This window comes from Petaurus breviceps, unplaced genomic scaffold (genome assembly GCF_028583685.1).
Source record: "Petaurus breviceps papuanus isolate PSGF00001 unplaced genomic scaffold, PetGlider_PUasm1.0 37, whole genome shotgun sequence".
NCBI classification, from domain to species: domain Eukaryota; kingdom Metazoa; phylum Chordata; class Mammalia; order Diprotodontia; family Petauridae; genus Petaurus; species Petaurus breviceps.
The window spans coordinates 86799457-86809185 of NW_027186296.1; the positions used below are offsets into that span (position 1 = coordinate 86799457).

The 9729-nt window shown below is 38.2% G+C and overlaps 1 long non-coding RNA gene and 1 pseudogene across 1 annotated transcript in view; both read left to right on the plus strand.

The window, feature by feature from the left end:
* Nucleotides 1-8217, plus strand: part of LOC138169482 (uncharacterized) — a 12464-nt gene extending 4247 nt beyond the window's left edge. The window contains exons 2-3 of the long non-coding RNA XR_011170366.1: nucleotides 3234-3315; nucleotides 7669-8217. This is a non-coding gene — a long non-coding RNA (uncharacterized lncRNA). The remainder of the gene's footprint in view (nucleotides 1-3233; nucleotides 3316-7668) is intronic.
* A 208-nt stretch (nucleotides 8218-8425) lies between these two features.
* Nucleotides 8426-9498, plus strand: LOC138169481 (mRNA turnover protein 4 homolog pseudogene; annotated as a pseudogene).
* Nucleotides 9499-9729: the final 231 nt, after the last annotated feature.

The following is a 9729-nucleotide window of genomic DNA, read 5'->3' on the forward strand; positions in this document are numbered from 1 at the left end:
TCTCTCTCTCTCTCTCTGTCTCTCTCTGTCTCTGTCTCTCTCTGTCTCTGTCTCTCTGTCTCTCTCTCCCTCTCTTTCTCCTTCCCCCCTCTCTCCCCAAAGGAGAACTCATTCACTCTATGTATTGTCTAGTAGAACAGTTTTCAATTTTTTGTTCCCAAGACCTCTTCACACTCAAGAATTTTTGAGAATATAAAGAACTTTTTTTGTGCTTTTTATTTATTGACATTCATAATGTTACATAATAAAAATTATTTATTAATTCATTTAAAATAACTAAAACAATCCTATTACATAAATAAACATTTTTATTACAAACAATTATATTTTCCAAAAGAAAATAATTGGAATAATCCCATTCTTTTGTGTATTTTTACAAATATCTTTAATGTCTGGTTTAAAAGAACATAACTGGATTGATATATATATATATATATATATATATATATATATATTCATTCAATCAGTTGTTGATTTTATTTTGGTTGAAGCAGATAAAGAAAATCATCCCTCATACACACATATATTTATATATTTATGTATATGTATATACATAAGCATATATAGTTTGAAAAAGGAACATTTTCATAGACAAATAGCATCTGGTATTGTTATGAAAATAGTTTTTACCTCACAGACCCCCTGAAAAAGTCTCAGTGACCCTCAGGGATTATCAGACCATACTCTGAGAAAGTGATCTGGTATTTCCTCATCAGGATAACCTCTCTGATTTCCATTTGCTATCAGATTAGCAGGGTTTTATTTGCTATTCACTATCTGTGATGGTTTTTATGGAACTGGCATTTAGTGATAAGGGAGATGAGCTTTTGGATATATAGCTTGAACTTCTCCTTCTTCATTAAAAGGATAGAATCAGGAAGTAGTTTGAACTTAAAACTTGTTTCCCTAAAATTTTAAGGGAAGTGAATAGATATTTAATGGAGTAGATAGATATAATTCTAACCCAATACTCCCTGTTTGAGGACAGCAGAGTGACTCACCTCATGAGTCATTTCCTTTCCTCTCCTGAAAGAAATTAAGATCTCTCTTAGAGAACAATGGGCAGAGAAACTCTAGAGACACCTATGCCCCCCTTCAAGCCACATCTAGATAAATCTATGGAGACATACATAATATACATGGGCCAACATACATATGTTATGTGTACATAATAAGGCTGTCCATCATTTGTTATTGCCATGTGGCCAGTCCACCTTCGTGTGTCTCTCTTTTGATGTTATCTTCTTAATAAATGATGATGATGGTGAATTGATATTTCTGAATACATTGAAAAATACAGGAAAAAGAGAATATGTCCTGTACCCTAGTATTGTTAGCAAGTCATACCATCTCTTGGCATTCTTTCTTACATTCTCATTGAACAGCTAGGCTTTGAAAAATAAATATCCCCAATACTATGTTTGCTACAGGGTATCAACAGTTAAATTATTTAGTCCTAGCCTAGCACACTGTAGCTTGGTAAAATTCATTCTTTTCTAAGAATGAATGTGTTCTTAAATGTAATGTGACCCATCTGTAGCATCCATGGGATTCCATTGGTCCAGGAAAAATTGCTGATCTAATGGTTGGCAAGGATGATGATGATGAAGATGATGATGATGATGTTGGTGGTGGTGATGGTGATAGTAAGGATAGTAATAATAATTTTGATTATATGAGTCAGAAAATTAATAAAAAAGCTTGCTTAAAAGTCTGAAAGTAATGACGGACACTGACTATGTCAGCCTGATCAAACATGATAGTCAGCTCTCTAAATTGTAGAGGTGACAGTCTATAATCTCATGAGATAGACTTTTGGGGACCACTGTATGTTATTTTACAATTCCATTTTACAAAGGAGTAAAAAGAGACAGGGATGTTTGATAATCTGCTCAAGGACACACATTTAACAAATGGAAGAACAAGGATTTGAACCCAAGTCTTCAGGACTCTTTGTCCAGTATTATTTTTCTTTCTAAAACCACAAAATGTCTCTCATCAAATTAAAGATTCATGTGTTTGTCTGACTTTGGAGCAAGTAGGCCTAGAAGTCTAATGGGAAACGATTGGGAAATGGTTGAACAAATTATGGAGAATAAATGCAAAGGAAAACTACTGAAAGAAATTCAAAAATGTAAATTTAGAGAAATATTAAAAAATTATATTTAGTAAGTAGAACTAGGAGAACAATATATGTGTGCTATAATAATATGAGGAGAATAATGCTAAAAATCAACTGACTTCTGATTATATGCAGTGACCAATTTTAGTCTCTGAGAACTGATGATGAAATATATTTTCTGGCTCTCTATAGGACAGGGAGGTGGCACAGTAGATAGAAAACTCGTTTGGAATCAGTAAGACTGATCTATCTTTATGAGTTCAAATCCAGTCTCAGACACTTACTAGCTGTGTGATCCTGGGCAAGTCACTTAACCCCATTTGCCTCAGTTTCCTCAATGAGCTAGAGAAGGAAATGGCAAACTACTCCAGTATCTTTGCCAAGAAAACCCAAAATGGGGGTCCCAAAGAGTTAGACACAACAAAAACAAGAACAACCCCTCTGTAGAGAGATTTGCAGGGGTGGTATCTATGGACATGAAACACTGCATATTCTGTCTGTTGCTGTCAATCTGGTGTCATTTTCCTTCATGATTTTTCTTTGTTCCAAGTGAGAGTTCAGTGGGGGCTAAAGGAGGGTGTATTAGGAAATTGCTCTGATGTAGAAACACAAATCATCAATGAGGCTTAAAACAAACAAACAAAAAATCTAAGGTAACAGTCTGCAGAAAGTGTTTGCTGATTTCCCCTTGCTCACTCCCCCTGTCATCATTAACATTTATTTCAAAGTTCACAAGGCATCAAGCCTGGAAAGTTCATCATACAAATCAAAGGCCAAAGAAATACCGCGAACTCTGCTCAGTGTCCCAATGAATGTGTTAGGGAGAAATGTGATTAGAAAAAGGATAGAGTTAAACAGGGCATTATGCAGACCGTTCGGGTGTTATTGATTTTGAATGAGTAGGGGGTAGGGAGCTGTGGTGCTATTTTGAATGATAATGATGCTGAAATAACATGCCATTTAGGACATTCTTTACCTGACTGTCCCTGATTGGGGTATTACTTTCAAAAGTATTTTGCCTTTTGTTACATAACTTTTCAAGGAGAAATAAGTGTAGTTGTTTTAAAAGTGGCAAGTGGCAAATAAATGAAGTTATTCTTTGTAAATGTAGATAAACAAGTCCTGGAAGGAACCTGTCAGAAATTGGTCCTGGAAAATCCTTCAAATTCTTCAGAACAGTTCAGGCTTCCAAGGTAAGACTTCTCCATGGTGTGTTAACCTTTCCCTCCAAGGCTTTATGAGATTGACCTTAACTCTTTCATCCTTATACTATTTGTTTTAGATCTTGGATGACCCTTATAGCTCACCTAGTTCTACTCAGCTTATTTGTTAGACAATGTCTATCAGACAACTAGGTGGCACAGTAGATAGAACACCAGGTTTGAAATCAGGAAGACTGATCTTCACAAGTTCAAATCCTTCTCATACAGAGTGAGAAGGGAATCATCCATAGTAAGTTAGTGGAAGAAGCTGGATCTCTTGATTTTGAGTGTAGTGAACTTGGAAAGTAGAAGAATGAAGATTTTACTTAAATCTATACCAAAAATCAGGATTGGACAGAATGATGTTTTGTGTCCAGCTACTAGATACTTAGTGTTTGTGTGTGTGAATTCAAGTTCACACTCATCTATCTGTATTGTTATGTCAAATACATACACATATATAAAATCTATGATTATTCAATATGTGGAGAACTTTCCAAGTCCCTTCCCCTTCTAGAAGTGCTACCAGTAATGAAATGATGGATATCAGAGCAAAAAATCATGAACACAATTAAGAATAGGAAGTATGCACTAATTAAATTAAATATATAAGGGTCATGAAGTATTCAGAACATATGTATCTGAAGGCTGCTTTCAGACAGATTGGAACTAGATGTTCCCCTAAGCAGAGAGAATAATTTCCCATGTGGTTTCCCCTAAATAGCACTTGCCTTCTGAACACTGTAACTTGGGCAAGACAAAATCTGTCTCGGGTGATCCTTAAGGATTATGGGTTTCCTTGTACTTGATTACTACAGCAATCTTTGTAAAAACCAAGGTACTGAACACTGAACTGTCTCCCTTTTGAAGACATAGTCCTAAATTTGTGAAATCATTTTTTCTAAAAAAAGGAAAAAATATAATTTGGGTTGCAGGTGGGAAGGAAAAAGCAGCAATAGCTGATGCATCTTTTAAAAACCAAATCCAAGCTTTGTGCCCAGAGCCGGAGGAAGGCTTTGAAAAGAAATACAGCCTCATGCCCAACCAGAATGGTTTCAAATCACAGTGCTCATCAGCATCTTCCTAATGACTTGAGCTGATCTATAAATAATAAGCAAATAAAACCCCGAATTGTTATTCACATTCTCCCTAAGGATATGCCAGCTCAACATATTAATGTTTCAGTGTTTCATAGAAGCACTTACAAATAAAGAGATAATAAAAATCCAGTCCCATAAATGGTCACTGATAAGTGAAGTCTTTTCATCAGCCAGCTGGAATGAGTTTTTGTAGAGGGAAAAGCATACACTCACATCCTGAGTAGAGTCAAGACAACTTGAAAGTGTTTACCAAGAAGTTATTTCTCATTTTCAATTGGATGTAGCCAAGAGTGTGGCATCTCATTCATTCAGATGACACTAATTTGGAATCAGAGATGGAATCTTTTCCATCAGATGCTTACCAATAGTTAACTCTTCAAACTTATAGATGTTTTCCACTTGTTAAAAACCAATAGCTTAGAATATTACATGATTCTGATTTACATGAGGGAAATTAAATAGCAATAGGCTATTTTGTCAGGACCAGGGAGACCATGACCACTTGAATACTTTGTATCTACAGAGGCATATACCTGCTACAGGATTATGCTAGATAACCTCCTAGGTCCCTTTCAATTCTGAGATTCTATGATAGAGAGAAATATTACATTTCTATCTCAGTTGCTCAGCTATAAATACCATACAAATGTAACGGGAATGCAAATTTGGAAGATCTTCCCTGCCCCTAGGCTAAAGTGCACCTGAAACATGGGGTGGGAGGCTTGTTTTTCAGTAAATTCTTTTTGATTGGCCAGTGGGTCAATAAGGTTGTTACATTCTCTGAGCCAGGAGAAGGCTATATAAGCCCTGATGTGAAGCTTTGTTTTGGGGGGCTCACTTTGAAAAGTGTTCTGTGATTTGATATGGATTCTGGGAAGCCGTTGTCTGGAGTTCCCCCGGCTTTAAAAAACCCAGATGTTGATTGGGTATGGATGTAATGGTTGGACAGTTTGGAAATCTGTCTACTTGATCTGTTTCTGTCTTGATAATTCTGCCTGTATACTTTGAAGTTCGGGGTGCTGACCTTTTCCCCTGAACAAGGTAAATGATATATGTCTGACTGATAAAAGTAAGCTTGTTAACCCATTTTGAGTTGCTTTCCTTTAACAAAGCAGATCCAAGAACCTGTGTGAGCAGCCACCCTGGGGACGCTGGGGTGTTTGCTGCTACAACAAATTAAGTCTAGCACCCCAGAATAAGTACAGATTTTTTTCATTCACAGTTCACAAAAGGCAAGGATAGCAAAAAACCCTGTTATGTGCCATTGTACAGATGCAAGAGTGTGTTAATAAAGGGGGAAAATGTCCTGGCTAACTGAGCAAATACACCATCTTTAAGCAGTGACATCTATCACAAGCAAACTATCAAAATAAGACCACAAGAGATCAGGGATGCTCCATCCCTCACATACAAAATCAAGACTTTCAATATAGAGCCAAAGGAAGTATGATTATGAAGGTTAATGGGGAAAATTGAAGTCACTGGCAATACACAGCTGGAACATAATTTATTAGAAAATTCTTCCCTCCTTGTGGTGCCAGGAAACCAATGAATTCTATCAATAGGCAATTTTTGATGTTGGTGATTCCAATCTTGGTTGTCTTCAAGGTGGAGAGAAAGTAGAGCAAGAGAATATGGCCATAGAGATAGATGGAACTATCCCAAGAGGCAATACTATTCAGCAACTACCAAGGTCAACCAAGAGAATCCTAGCATATTGTCTTTGCTTTTGTAGCCAGGGTATTTAAAAGGAAGCAGAAAAAGTGAATGCTGCTGCTGTATATTGGAGAAAGCTGGCATTCATATTTTATAAGTTTACGGAAAAATTGTGGTGAGTGAGGACCTAGAAAGGCTCAGATTACTCATAAACAAAATAGTAATGTTCTAAAAAATGAAAGAGAAGAAAGAATAATAGAGAAAAACCAGGAGAAATAGTTACAAATTTTTCCATTCAATTCAGGAGGTCATAAGAAAACTCTCAAAAGCCTAGAGAAGTACTGGGCATAGAAAAGCTGGGGTCAGGGAGTACATTGCATGCAAGCAGGCTAGATCCAGTGCAAAAGATAGAGCCATACTAGTATCCAGCTCAGGGCGCAAGCAGTCTTTGCCAGAATCAGAGCTAGAGACAGGGCTAGACCTTTACCCAGAAAGCCTGCATCTGAGTTACAGTTAAATTTAGGGCCAGAGTAGCCTCTAGACAGCTTACTTTCCATTCAGTCCTGCCTGAGAAATAGGAAAACCAAAGCCAGATCAGCACTTAGTGTAGAAACCAGGCAGCCCAAGCAACAGTAGGACATAACCCAGAGAGGAAAGTACAGATACCCCTCTCCATAGCAGGAGAAAGATCTGAGACAGGATCAGAGCAATTCTCAGGTAATCCTGCCTAAGCCACAAAGGGTAGTCAGGGTCAGATGAGTGCCTACCTATCCCAGAATCTAGGAAATCTACGCCCAAGACACAACAATGTAAAGAAGCAGGGAAGCACCTGGGTAAAAAAGGACCTAGTCTTTTGCAGGAGACCTTCAACCTCATAACTGACACCGTCGAGAGTGGGGGTGGAGAAGAGGTGGCAGAAGAAAGTCACAAGGAGATAGAAAATGAAAGGGGCTAGGGGAAAACCTCAGCTAAATCACGATATTGAGACAAAACCCAAGAACTTCTGCAGTGGGTGAAGCCTAGCCCCTACATCCAAAATCAGTCAGGGCTTGCCCACACCATCCAAGAGTATGAGAGGGAATAAAATCTGACCAAAGCACAAAGTCCTCAAATAGAATGTGAAGCTGGAAATATGAGTAAACAAAAGAAAATGATGAACACTTGAAGAAAAACCATGGATAAAGAGAAGTATAGGAGGTAAATCAAAAGAAGAGAGTAACTCCACAATTCCAAGTAGAGCCTGAGAAAAAAAATAAGTACAATGAGTCTCTGGAAGAAATAAAGAGAGAAATAGACAGCTGGTAGTGCAGAAAGAACTGGGTTAAGAATCAGAAAGATAGGTGTTCAAATCTGATCCCAGACAGTAACTGTGTGACCTTGGGTAAATCAACCTTTGTCTGCCTCAGTTTCCTTAACAATGAAATGGGGATAATAATAGCACTCACCTCACAGTCGTGTGAGGATCAAATGAGAGGATATTTGTAATGTATTTAGTATAGTACTTGGAACATAGCAGATGCTTAATAAATGCTTGTTCAGTTGTAGCATATGATTGTGATGGAATGCTATTGTGTTATTATGGTTTCAGAAAAACCTGGGAAGACTTATGTGAACTCATGCAAAGTGAGATAAGCAGGACAAGGAAAATATTGCACACATTAACAGCAATATTGAAAGGATGATCAAATGTGAAAGACTTAGCTACTTCTATCAAGACAATGATTCAAGACAATTTCAAAGGACCTATGATGAAAATGCTATCCATCTCCAGGGAGAGAACAAAAAATTAGACAGCTCTAAACACAATAGTATTTGTTATATTGGCTTTCTTGAAACAGAAATTTATTGCTATATATTTTGAATCCTCTCTTATATTCTGCTCCGCATGTGGCAATGCTATTTTTCTCTTCTTATTTTGCATTTAAGTTTTAATATTTAAGTTTGTAATATATTTCTTTTTCTTTTATTATTATTTAAGTTTAAAATAAATAATGTTTTAAGAAACAGGAAAAGAAGGTATTCTACCAAATTCCTGTGATACAAATATGGCATTTGTTTCTGAATGAGATAAATATCAAGAATAAAACTCTAATTTTGATCAATATCTATAATGAACATGAAAACAAAAATAAAAAATTTAGCTACAGAAATACAAAATATGCAAAGTTACTAGGTTTGATTTATACCAGGAATGCAAGATTGGTTTTATATGGAAAACTAAAAGCATGATAGACCACATTAATAACAAAATAATAAAAACAACATACCTATATAAATAGATGCTGAAAAACTTTTTGCCAAAAGTCAACACCCATTTCTGTTAACATTAAAAAACAAAGGAATAGACGCTGCGGTGCGAGGGCGCAGAAGGGACGGGAGTGGGAATCTGGCGTTCGGCTCAGGCTCCTTGGGCAGTCCGCTACCCAAGAGCCCTCGCGGCGCCGGGGTCCTCGCTGGCGCAGCCGGAAGGCCGCACGTGTTGGCAGCAACATACCTAAGTCCAAGCGCGGCAAGAAGGTTTCCTTAACGAAGACCACAAAGAAGGGCTTGGAACTCAAACAAAACCTGATAGAAGAGCTTCGAAAATGTGTGGACATGTACAAGTACCTTTTTATCTTCTCTGTGGCAAACATGAGAAACAGCAAATTGAAGGATATCAGGAGTGCCAGGAAGCACAGCCGGATTTTCTTTGGCAAGAACAAAGTTATGATGGTGGCTTTGGGCCGAGGTCCCGCTGACGAATATAAAGACAATTTGCACCAGGTCAGCAAGAAGCTGAGGGGTGAGGTCGGCCTCTTGTTCACCAACAGAACAAAGAAGGAAGTGAATGAGTGGTTCAGGAGGTACACAGAGATGGATTACGCCCGGGCTGGGAACAAAGCCACCTTCACCGTCAGCCTGGACGCGGGGCCTCTGGAGCAGTTCCCCCACTCAATGGAGCAGCAGCTGAGGCAACTTGGGCTGCCCACTGCCCTCAAGAAAGGTGTGGTGACCCTCATCTCTGACTACCAGGTGTGTTAAGAGGGCGATGTGCTGACCCCTGAGCAGGCCCGAGTCCTGAAACTGTTTGGGTTCGAGATGGCAGAATTCAGGGTTAACATCAAGTATGTGTGGCAGGCTGAATCAGGGAAGTTTGAGCATCTGGGGGAGGATGCAGAGGAGGACAGTGACGCTGACAGCAGCTCAAAGGAATCAGAACACTTGGACAGTGATGACCGACCAGGACCAGCACGGGGCCCCTTCCGCAGGGTGCAGGATTTCACCCATCCAGCCTTTCTGAGTAACTGCCTCCCTTCTTTTAAGGGAAGAAAGCCTGCCTTTGCAGGACTCTCAAGAGGGAGAGAGGTGCAGGGCACACGTGACTGTATTTTTATATAGAATAAAGCATTGTCCATGGGAAAAAAAAAACAACAACAAAGGAATACATTTTTCCTTACATAGTAAGTAGGATTGATCTAAAATCTAAAACCAAGTGACAGCATTATATTTAATGGAAAAAGGCAAGCAGACTCTATAATAAAATAAGTAATAAAACAAGTATCTGTCATCACCCCTATTATTTGTTATAGTTCTACAAATTCCATCTATAGCAATATCACAAGGGAGGGACCCTGAAAGAATAAACTTAAAGAAGAAACAAGACTACAGT